Consider the following 12,730-nt stretch of genomic DNA (forward strand, 5'->3'; position numbering starts at 1 on the left):
TGCGTTAAAAATGCATGGAGTGTTAAGGTCCTTGATATATATTTCCAGAAAGGTACCATGTTAAACTCCTGGTTTCAGAGTTATATCTCACTCTGTCCCACATTAGCTATCATTTAAAACAGTATTTTGTACTTTGATGGGTTGCCAGTGTTATCTTTTATTTTAATTTTTGTTTCATTGATTACATGTATAGGGGATTCAACATGATCTCATGTAAGAGAACATAGTAATTAATATAATACACTGTAAAATAACACACTAATATAACAGCGGCTACTCCATACTAGGCACCAACTTCGCTCTGAGCATCTGTTTACATCATATATATATATATACATTTAATCTGCATAGCAACACTAAAAATTAAGTATTTTCTCTTCTGAACCATAGGTCAAGAAGCTGAGGTTCAGACAGATCAAGTTACTAGCTTAAGCCACAGAGGGTTCCCAGCATGGGAAAGCCAGGTCTGTCTGACACAAAAACTTATGCTCTTTTAATTATTTTATAGTACCCATTGGGCTAATGGGTGACAGCAGTAGATGAGTAATAAAAATTATAGATAATTCAAGTTAATTATCTTTACTTTAATACACAGATGTATATGGGAACAGAACTGTTTTCCAAATCATATTTTCCCAAGAACAATGAAATAAATGTTCTAATTTCTGACACATGGCTATATGGCAAGGGAATTTATGAAATAAAAATTACTGTTTGGAAGGGTGGGTATAGCTCAGTGGTAGAGTACGTAATTAGTATCCACGAGGTCCTGGGTTCAATCCCCAGTACCTCCATTAAAAATAAATAAATAAACCTAAATACTACCCCCCAAAACAAATTTTAAAAAAACTACTGTTCATATACAGCAACATTTCACAAACTTGTGGTTTCAGAACTTCTTAAAAATTATTGAGTAACCCAAAGATCTTTTATTTATGTGGGCTATATTTCTCAATGTTTTAATATTCTATAAATTAAAAGAGATGTTTAAAATATTTATAAATTCACTTTAAAATAAACAATACTCATTTACATAAAAAGCATATTTTGTGGAAAAATCTATTTTTCAAACAAACTTATTGAGAAGAATTGCATTATTTTACAATTCTGCAAATCACTTTACTGTCTGATGTAAGAGGAGACAATTGGGTTTCTACCTCTGCTTTGGTATTTTCAATTTTCTGTGATATCACAGGTCATGTAGCCTCTGTAAGATTCTACTTTACATGTACTAAGGAGTGAGAGTGAAAAAGACAAATAACATTTTAAAATCATCATCAAAGCAGTTTTGATCTTCCAGAACCTATGGAAGAGTCCTCATATCACTTTAAAAACTGCTAGTATACACTATACAAAAGGTATAACCACTTAAAGTTCAATAAGAATATTTAGAATAATATTTGTATGACCTTGATGTAGGAAATGATTTTTTGAACTAGACACCAAAAGTACAAACTTTACATTATGGAACATTTTTTTAATTAAAAGTAAAAAAAAAAAAAAAAAAAAAAAAACCAACCAAGCCATACATTGGCACAGGGAGCTTCCAGTACAACTTTATGGACAAATATTATTCAGAATCTATTTTAAAACTGCTACAAATCAATAAGAAAAATACCAATGACTCAGGTGAATACAAAGAACATAAATAAGGCATTGCACAAAAGAGAACACTCAAAAGGACTATAAATGTCTGAAAAATGCCAAGGAATACAACAAAGAGTACCATTTTGTGCTCATTACACTGGCAACAACACCCAAAAGCCCTGACAATCAAGGACTCGTGTGCCCGTGATGGGAATGTAGCAGCTCCCTTAGGAAAAGAGCAGACATGCTCATCATCTATCTCCCCTCCTTCCATCCTCACAACACATTCTGTTCAGGTATCTCCTTCCTCCTGATAACATTCTTCAAGGGAAACTGGCCCCATCCCCAGCCAGTCATCATGGTCTTATCTAACCTTGTAAGTAATCTGTTTAGGCATTGACATGTGATTCAGTTTTAGCCAATAAGATATGAAAGAAAGCCAGGTGGAGGAAGTTTCTAGGAAAAGTTTGCTGCCCTTCAAGAGAAACACAGAGATACAATGACTTTGGCCACTGTTTTATCTGCCCTTGATTCCTGTCACCATGAGGACAGCAAGCCACTGAGTCAATGAATAAACAAAGCCAAGAGCACCCCTACCTCTGGACTTCTTGGTATGAAAGGTAATAAATTGCTTTATTTAAGCCACTTTGAACTCTGTTCTCTGTTATTTGCAGCTAAAAGCACCCTAACAAAGAGAAGACTTTTGCAATATCTAGTCATCTGACCTATACCTACAGTCATCCTCTAAGATTCAGAAATTCCATTTCTCGGTATACAAGCCAGAGAAGCTTGCCCCTAGAGGAGATACATAAAAGAATGGTCCTGTAGTCTGATCTGTGCAGGGAATGAATTCAACTTTGCAGTTTATTAGTGAATAATTAACATTGAAATGAGTATTAATTGTTATTATATAACAAATGGGTAATTATTAATACAAATGTATTTTCAATCCCTTTCTCTGTCCTTTCTGGAATAAGGATGCCACTATTTCAAATTATGAGAGCAAAGCCACCCACTATAAAGCAGCAAACTAGAATTCCAGGTCACTGACTGTGTGGAGGGCTGTGCTCACCCTGGCCTACCTATCTGGACTTTTTCACAATTACATGTTGTTAAGTCACTCTTACTTTAAGGCTCACGGCTAACCCTAATTTGAATTAAACAGGTATGAAAACATAGCCTGAAAACACACCACCAAAGTCATGACAGTAATGCTTCTAGGGAAGGAGACAGGTAAGTGGATGAGAGGGAGAAAATGAAGGATATTTCAACGTTATTATATCCTTATATTCTATTTTGAATTAAGAATCTAAAGCAATCAATCCTTAAAATAAATTAAATGTTAACCTTTTTTAATTCTAGGTGTGCATATTCATATTGTTATTTTCTGTACTTCCCCGTGTTTAACTTCTCAAAAAAATGGATGACACAGACAAAATTATCAAAAATGAAGGGAAAAAAAAAGAGAGAAAGAGAGAAAGGGAGGAGAGAATGAAGTAAAAGAAAATGCTCTCTCCCCCAAAGAGAAAGAAACTGTGCCCCTTCTTTGTATACTAATTTAAATAGTATCGACCCAATTTATCTCCTATTAAAATGAAGATTAGCATCCAAAGTTATCAAGGGTGCAGGGATTGGGACAACATATCATTTCTGGAGGGCAATCTTATAATTACAACAAATTCATTAAAAAAGTGTCAGCTCTATAAACCATCAATTTTATCTCAAAGAAGTTATCTTAATAAATTTTATTGAGCACGAAGATTTAGTTAGAAGCGTTTTCCTCATAATTTTTATTATAATCTTGAAAAACTGAAAAGCACACAAATGCCCAGAAAGATAGGCTATCTGTGCAAACAATGGCATACCATACTCCTGTTATTAGTGATGATTTCCAGGTATATTTGATAACGCGGAGACAAGTTCATAATTTTCTTAAGTGAAAAAAGTTATCATAATAAGTACAGTAATAAGTACAAAAACAGTAAGTACAGTACACGTTTTCCTAATTTTATGTGTTTGTATATAGGCATAAGTTGTAAAAACCTGAAAGACTTTATACCACCCACTGTTGACACTGAATACTGAGAATTCACTTTATTTTTATTTTCCTCTTATTATTATCATTACTTTCTAACTTTCTACAGCTTTAAAGTGAATTGTAACAGTTGACTGCAACATATCTGATAAAAATAGTTAACAGTGGTCAATTCACCTCTTATAATTAAAACATGCACAAATGGTTCCTAACAGCATAGTATTCTGAGTCATTCTGTCTCCTCTCAAACAACATGTATTTATTTTTAAATAAGACTGTAAGCATCCCATATTAGAGATATTGAGGGAAAAAATACAATAGGGGCATAATTCAACCAAATTCAATCTTTGAGACTAACAGGACAATTAGTGGTTTCCTTTAACTGATGAGTGAGGAAATGTGTTCACCAGTTTACTAAGGAGGGCTGTTGTTCATAAAGGATACGCCAAAGGCAGGAATGAGGTTCAGAGGAGCCAAGTGTTAACAGAGACGCACATTAGGATTCTGGCCCATCTCACGGTAAATGACACATTCTGAACCGGTGTTTTTTTTGAATACTTTCTGAATACTGAATACTTTCTGAATATTTTCTTTTTTTCTGAATACTTTCTTTCACTTACTTTCTGATACAAATTACAATGAGCCTTTAATGCCATAGTATTTTTATTCCATGTTCTAAGACCTATACATTTGTTCCAGTTTCATATTTTGGGTGACTCTGTTGCATCCACTAATCTTACAGTGTTAGACTAGATGTTAATCTGGATACAAAGCAGAAGGCTCTGAAACTGCCCCGTATCGCTGACGGACACATAAGTGATCTAACTGCAACTGTGGCACAGCACACATCTCCATTTCATGGTCATGGTTAGGCTACTCTGGCTTTCTTGGCAAGTGTCAGCTTTCACCCTCCTAAAGCAGATGGTCTCCCTGCCATACAGAGAAGTCCCTTCTTAGTCAGGGGATTACATTCCTGGATGTAGGATAGACAATGACTTGGGAATCCTGTAGACTCTCCTGTAAACTTACAACTGGAAGCTTCTGGAAAGCCTCAACGGTCCTTCCTAGAAGGGCCTAAGAAGGGAAAGAGCAGAGCCAGGTCATACTCCTTTAAATCCCAAATTAGTCACTCGTCTCCATAGTAACTGGCAATGACTGCAAAATCCACCCGCTATGCTCTCCTCCACTCAGATTCACACAGCTTTGCTCTCTCAGCAGCTCTGGTTTTCTCCTTAGTATCTCTTCAAAAACTTTCACTTCTGAGCTGCTATCAGTCTTACTTCAAATAAGGTTTTGTAGCCCAGAGGACACTGCCTAAACTGCTCCTGACCTTCTCACCCACAGGCGAAGGGCAGGTTAATTTTTCGTTTTTTGGGGTGGCTCAGGAGCCTGCATCCAGCTGTCAGGAGGTGGTTTTAACCCACATGTAATCTATGTGTTAGTGGAGAGAGCAACTTTAGAAGGCTGGTTAGTCTCTGCAAAACAGAGAATGAGTGAAAGTGACCAGACTACAGCACATACCTTAATACCATCCTTAGAGTCCCCAGAACAGGTTCCTGCATCTGCTATGCAATTATTACACACCAGCTCTGTGAGAATGGAGATGGTAATATTGCTTTGTTTCATCAAGAAGACAAGCTATAAATATGATTTAAAAGTTTCTTAAAACTAACAACAAGTTTATACTGTATAGCACAGGGAACTATATTCAATATCCTGTAGTAACCTATAATGAAAAAATATGAAAAAAAAGTGTGTATATGTCTATGTATGACTGAGCTATTACGCTATACACTAGAAAGTGACACAACATTGTGAACTGACTCTACTTCAATAAAAAGTTTTCTTAAAACTGTTTTCATTTAGTAAAGAAGACAGGATACAAATATGACATAAAAGTTCTTTATAAGTACTTAACATTTATACTAATGTATTTCTATATTTATAATATTTCTACTTCCTATCAGAAACCTATGTCTACTTTCTATTAGAAAACTATACTGAAGGCACACAAGATGCAACATCGTTTTATCTAACTTCTTTCAAATATAAGAAAGATTCGCTAGCAACAAACAATAACAGTAAGGCCGACAGCAATAATAATGATAATATTGATGACTTTAATTACAGAGCATGAAATACTTATACAACTGGTAGCTGTTACTGCACTCGAAGTTCTAGAAAGTAAAAATCAAGCAAATATAAAAAGATGTAAATCCTACCCAAGGAAGTTTAGTTATTTAAAAAAATGTTAGCCTAGGATTTTTTGACATCCAACCTCTCTCATTTATGTTTTACTTGTCCTTTCCTCTTCTTTTGTCAGCCAGTAAGCTTTGCCCTTTGTCAATAAGATGTGATCTGATAAGCTTATTTCTGACTTGCCCCTGGGAAAGGAGGGGAGGACAGAATTGCATGTGAGCACTTGAGAGTGACAAGCCTCTTCCCTGGGCCACTGAAGAAAGCAGAGAGGCGCTGCTTTGGAAGTGACTCAGATAGCTTCTGTGTTGCTTCTATGTAAACATGAGCGTTAAGCTACCAAAAAGCTTCCTCTCCAACAAAAGCTACTAATTTTTAAATGTAACGCTTTTAAAATCATTTTTCATTCTATCCTCATTTAAAAAAACATATTAAGAATAAAAGCTCATTAAAACATAAATAAATTTTAGCAATGTTTGTGCACTTTCAATTAATACTTGCCAAATCTACATCTTAATTTTTAAACACATATGAGACCTAGCAAAGTATTGGTATGAAACCTAGTCAAGTATTGGTCACTCTACGGCACTAATACTTTTCACATGTCACAAAAGGAATAAAAACTTAACTATTGAAAGAATTATAAGGTGCTTTTAAACTCCCCAAATTTAAGGTTAACCGCTTAGATTATGAAATGGGTGAAGCAGAGGAGACTATAGACATAGTTTATCTATATTTGTCATGAATCATGGCCAGGAAATTTAAATAGATTCAAATTTCAAAGAAAATTTCCCATGACAATTTTTAACTTATTTTTATTTAGAATTATACGGTACTGTAAAACATTCACTTAGTCCAAATCTAATCGATTGATAATACTTTACCCCATAAAAAAATCTTGCAGATAATCAATACCTGCCAGTTCTTAAGGGAAAAGAAATACTCATTGTAGAACATCTACTTCTCCTAGACAGTGCCAATGAGGGCAGTTTCCACAGCCATTTACAAACAGATACAATATAAAGCAGTTTTTGATGCTACTTTAAACATGTTTCTTTCAACATGAAACATGTTTACGTACCTGAGTAATCTGGACTGCAGGGAAATAGCAGTCTTAAAAGAGGTAATCTCAATCACAAGGAGAATACAGAGCCGGTTTTGAAATAAGATAAATCCGACAAAAATTTCAGGAAATCTTCCTGTCCAAAAGTCTATTTACGTACCTAAAATTAGCACCAATACTCCAGAAATAGTGAAACAATAAGATGGTTTGCAAGTGATGACAGCTTTGGTTGAGTTTAACAGCAATAGCTAGCTAGCTATGTAGACAGAATCCCATGGCTTTGGGAAAATCCATCTAGTAAATACGTATCTCAATAATCAGACATATATTGATCCATCCTTAATAACTGTGAGTCATTCCTCCAAAGGTATGCTTTATACTAATCATTTCCAAAAATAAGGAAATTAATGATTTGTAACGATTTGTAATTGTCTCAGAACAAGGCTGAGATACCATTATCTCAAGGTCTGAGCATCCAGGACAGCAAGCAGAAGCATTTCTCAAATTGTTTCATTCCCCAAGATAAACTGTTAAAACACACAGCTTATTTTAACATTAGTGGATTGTGCCTCGTGAACTGATCCTAGCCCTACTCGTCACTACAAAGATAAAAGGCAACTATCTGCAAGTTTTAGCTTTGTCTTAGTAAGTGCTTTCTCAGATTCAACGAACTCATACAAGGTACCTCTTTATTGACATTTGAAACAGCAAAATGAGGTGGGTCCCATGCCTCCATCTTCATGTATGAGAGAACTGAGGCTCAGAGAACTGAAGTTCTTTTCCCAGGGCCACACACAAAATATCAGAAGGAGAATTCACTCCCTGCCTTCTCCAAGTTTGCTTTCTCCAAGGTCCATTTTAAAATTCCCTTTTCGCATTTTAAAACAAAGAGAGAAGGGATGACAGGGTACTGGGAAGTGAGAAGTAGTCAAGGACAGCCTACGTCAGCTGGAGTTGCATCTTGTATCATTCAGCGTCCGCATGGCCAGACATGGAAGCACTGAAGAGGGAAGAAATCAGGGACAGCAGGCTTTCGGTTTCACCCTAGCCAGATGCCTCAGCCCATCACTTGTGGCTAGGTACCAACTTGTTTGGAACCATAATTCCTCTTTGCTTTCCTGGGAGGCTAAAGGGGTGCTTTTATCTCAGTTTTTTTTTTTTTTAATCATCTTTCTCTCATTCCCTAAAGTATAATAAGAATCTAACTTGGATGCCAGGGAAGACAAGGGTGTTCCAGAGGGTGGGCAGACAGGCAGGGAAATAACCATCTGATTTTGCTTTGATGTCTGTTTCAAGTCCTGTAATGACAGATCTCACTCTAGTGCAGTATGTTTTGGAAATACACTTAAAAGGGATAAGTGATTGTTTTTAGGTACATTTTAAGTGTTGACTAATAAAAGGCAAATATCAGAACAGAAGAACAGTTTAATTTAGCATTTTTAAAGCCATTTAGTATTATAAGGCATCTGTGACCTGCTAAAATCTAATTATTTCTCCAATACCCTTTGGAATTCTTTAGAAAGATGTGGTACAGTTTCTAACTGGTGCATTAAGCATCTGGCCTGACTTCATAGAATTACAGATAGCTGAATGTGCACTCTCTATATATTTTATTAACACCCCATAGGCTCATGTTAAGATGCAGTACTGATGTGCCCTGACATGCATCACTACCTGTTGACAGGAAAAAAAAAAAAAACTGGGCTAGACTTGACAAGGTCTACAAATAGAAAAATCTTTTTAAGATGTTTTGGCAATTTAAACAGAAACTTTGGCTTCAAAAAAAAAAAAAGGAAAGGAAAGAAGAACAGCAGCTCCAACTTTATAAATTTATAAAGCATGCCCAAGTTTCAGCATGCCGAATGCTCTAAGAATGAGCCAATCTCCAGCATCTATTCCATCATTCTCAAACTAACAGTGTCCAACTTTCCTCTGGATCATACTCTGTCCTCCATTCTCAGCCATGTGTTCGAGTGGGGTTGACGCTACCTACCAGCTCTTACCAGGGGCTTAAGCTCACCAACACACCTACCATCTTCCTCTAAGAGTTTCAGGAATGAGTGTACGATCAAGTTTAAACAAATGAGGAAGAGTGAGTCACACATTTGTGCATGTGTAGGAGCTTCTGGAGGTGACCTCTCTTCCTTTGAACACCGCAGTAAGGAAATGTGAAATGTGGAATTGTCGCTGACTAAGAGGAAAGACTGGAGCTGCCAAGGATCCACGGTATATGGACCAAGGAGGCTGCCAATGCTGAAAAAGTGAGAGCAGAGAGAAATTATATTCTTGGTGACATATTTTAAGCCACTGTATCAAGCTTCACCTGAAGCCAGACCATATATTTTAATTTCTGAGTTACATGAACAAATAGATTCCAATTATTAATTAAATAGTAAAGCTTGAACTTTTAATCACTTGCAATGAAAAAATTCAACTGATAAGCCCAAGGCATTTAATATACCAAAAGCCAGAGCTGATTTTGTCTGTTTGTTTTTCACACAACTTTGAAGAAGACTTTATTCTCATGAAGAATGGTGAGAAGAAAAATCATCAAGAATGTTTCTAAGACCTACAAGAACTTTAACACATTCTAAGAATAAATGTCAAATATCATAGAGGGAGGTGGTCTGAGGATCATCTAGTCCTAGCCAGCTTCTTTTACAGGGAAGTTTAATGAATTTGCGTGAATTTTTGTGAATGAATGAATGAATGAGCACATGAGGTAGCTGAAGTCTAGACAGGTTGGAAGGCCTGAATTAAATTTTCCATTTCAGCTGGGAGTTGTTATAAAAGAGGTTTGGTGGTGGTGGTTTTCACTTGGATACATAAGTAAATATCAGAGCCTAGGAAAACCTGATTTTAGTCTCCTCTGTTCACCATCAGGGAACATCTATGCCCTCTCACAAAAACAGAAAAACACAAGGTTCTTTGCTATGATAGTTTAGGTGGCCCTGGAGTTTTAAAACTGGAAATATGCTATTGGAGTTCATTTTCAAGCCAGCTGTTTACAGTGAGAAGTACATTTTCTCATTTCAGTGTATAGCATCAGATTCACAGGCTAGCCTACCAAACAGCACAAAATGCAAACCTACAGCAAGTGCCTTTTCAACCCAAAATGTCTGCTAGAACTCAGCTTAAGCTCTAAATCCTGGGAACATGGGACCATGAAATGCATGAAGACAACAGAAAAAATATCAACAAGAAAATATCCTATTTGTCCATCTTCTCCCCCATTTCCTTGCTATGGAATTACTTCAAAGGGATATTTTTGAAGAGTGTGAAAAAATCTGTCATCAGTCTTCTCTGACCTCCCTTTGTGCATTTTTTTTTTACCACTTCTTAATGTGCCCTTTTCCAGGTGCTCAGATGCCCTCATCTTAATAGTGACAGTTACAATTCATTTGGCAATTACTATGAGTCAGGCACTGAGCTAACGATTTCAGAAAGATTTAGTAATTTGTCTATAATCATGTGGCAAAGCCAAGATGAAGCCCAGGTATGCCAGACAATGAAGAGCATGCTCTTAACATTTAAGACTAGAGGGGATGCTCCACTCTGGGCTGAGTTCCCCTTGCTGTAAAACGAGCCCCGCCCTTTCTAACACGGACTTTTAAAGGGCTTCTCCCAGAAAACTGCCTGCCTTCCACCCCTCCAACCAGGACAGCCATCCCTGTATTGTAGTTAATCTCCCTTAGTGAACAAAGGAGGAAAGAAATCTAAATTAACTCAGGGTAACTCAATCTTTCCAGATGTGGTACATATTACTCAAGAGGAGTGTATATTATTATAAATTCACCTCCAACTGGTAGAATCTCAGACAGCTGATAAGAGCAAGAAGTTAAAACAACAAACAAACAAACCAACAAACCAAATGGAAGCAGCCAAAGAGTATATATTTTTGGACAGGGCAGGATGATGGCAGCTACCCTAACAATTTGCCTCCAAATTTAGTGCCTCTAATACAGATGACATTTTCACAATCTCTTGCCTTCTTCTACATTTTAATCCACATCCAAAGAAAGAAAGAAGGAAGGAAGGAAGGAAAGAAAGAAAGACAGAAAGAAAGACAGAAAGAAAGAAAGAAAGAAAGAAAGAAAGAAAGAAAGAAAGAAAGAAAGAAAGAAAGAAAGAAAGAGAAAGAAAGAAGGAAAGAGAGGAAGGAGGAAAGGAAGGAAGGAGGAAAGAAAGGAAGGAAGGAAGGAAGGAAGGAAGGAAGGAAGGAAGGAAGGAAGGAAGGAAAGAAAAAGAAAGGCAACAATACAGAATTGGCATTCGCTACATTCATGCTGCCTTTTTTGCCATATGGGGAGACCACAGCCCAGAGCAGATAATAAGAAGTTATACAATAAATGGCAGGCCAGAGAACGGAAACCTCAGGACTCCTAACTCCGAGGCCAATACACCTTCTTGATAACCAAAATTGTCCATTTATCTTTCTTCTCTGCTTAAGGTCTGCCTGAATGGAGACAAAACTGATTAAATATGGATATAAGCCCATAGGAATTTGACCAGGCAAAAGTCCTTTTAAATGTAATCAACTCCCAATTGAAAATAGCTTCTAGAAAGAATTATTTCATAAAATAATTTAATCCACGTGTTTATTTTGTAGTCACAGAAAAAAATCCACCCTTTACTGAGAGATTATCTGTTATCCCCACCTTCCTTTCCTCCAAAAATTCAGCAGCTGCATCTCAGTCCAACTTCTGCTACCTAGCATTTCTAAGAAACTGGCTTTTCAACAGACATTAGAATTCTAAAATTCCTGTATTTAATGGGTCTGCCCTCAGAGGCCAGTACAACTGCAATCACAGAACAATAGAGGTCAATATACTGCTTATCAAGGGTTCACCTTCTACTTGGATATCACTCATTCTTGGAGAGGAACTCGGAAGGTCAAGCTGCTATCAAAGAAGCATGCAAATAGATAAACTAAATGAAGCTAATGAAGAGACCATAATCAAATCCTCCTGGGAAATACAATTAGCTGGCTTCCTTCAGAAACAAACACTCATAGAAACTTTAAAAAGCACAAAGGAGAATGTTGTGAACCTTAAGAATAAAACAAATAATATTAGTTCAAGGAAATTGCCCTCCAGGTAAATATAAAAGTAGAATTCTTCCCAGCAACATTAAAAAGTGAAACACACTTAATGGCAAACTTATGAGCCCAAAGCAATTGGTGACCAAATAGCAGAAACTAGTCTTTTAAAATCATAATTGAAAATAAAAGTCGATAATTCTCCTAATTAGACGTAGACATTTATAATACGTCTTGCATTGTCCAGTATTTATTCATGTACCTAAATTAAAGCAATTTAAACACAAGCAAAACTACCTGTGAAAGGTTTCTTTCTTCCTAAGATGTTTGTATCTTAATTCATGTTCAGAGCAGCAAAAACGTATCAGGAAGGAAAATATTCTATTTAATTTTTCAAAATCTTTTTATTTTAGGGAGGTTCCCCTATATATGAAAAATCTAATACCTACTAGATTCTAAAGAAGAAGGACACATAATTGGAGGCTATGAAAAATAATTTCATTTCCTAATATATATGTATATATATATATATATATATATATATATATATATAAAACAATAACTTACTCATTACCTCCAGGAAAAAGAACTGGTTACTTCTCTTTTTACCACCTTTTTGCATTCCTGTTCTCTTTCTTAAATAATCAGTTATTTATTGAAGTTGCTTTCTATTCATTTGTCAAATAAACAGTCACTGTTGGGATTACCAGCCTTCACAATTATAACATTGTAACGAGTCAAAAATGAAAATAATATGATTTTGCTTAACTTCTTTTTAATACAGATGGCTTAAAAATAAAAAGAACCTGTG

At 36.0% G+C, this 12,730-nt stretch overlaps 1 protein-coding gene across 3 annotated transcripts in view; it reads right to left on the reverse strand.

The window, feature by feature from the left end:
- MACROD2 (mono-ADP ribosylhydrolase 2) overlaps positions 1-12,730 on the reverse strand; it is a 1,889,921-nt gene that overhangs the window by 1,558,476 nt on the left and 318,715 nt on the right. The window lies entirely within an intron of this gene.

The sequence above is a fragment of the Vicugna pacos genome, chromosome 19 (assembly GCF_048564905.1).
Source record: "Vicugna pacos chromosome 19, VicPac4, whole genome shotgun sequence".
NCBI lineage: Eukaryota > Metazoa > Chordata > Mammalia > Artiodactyla > Camelidae > Vicugna > Vicugna pacos.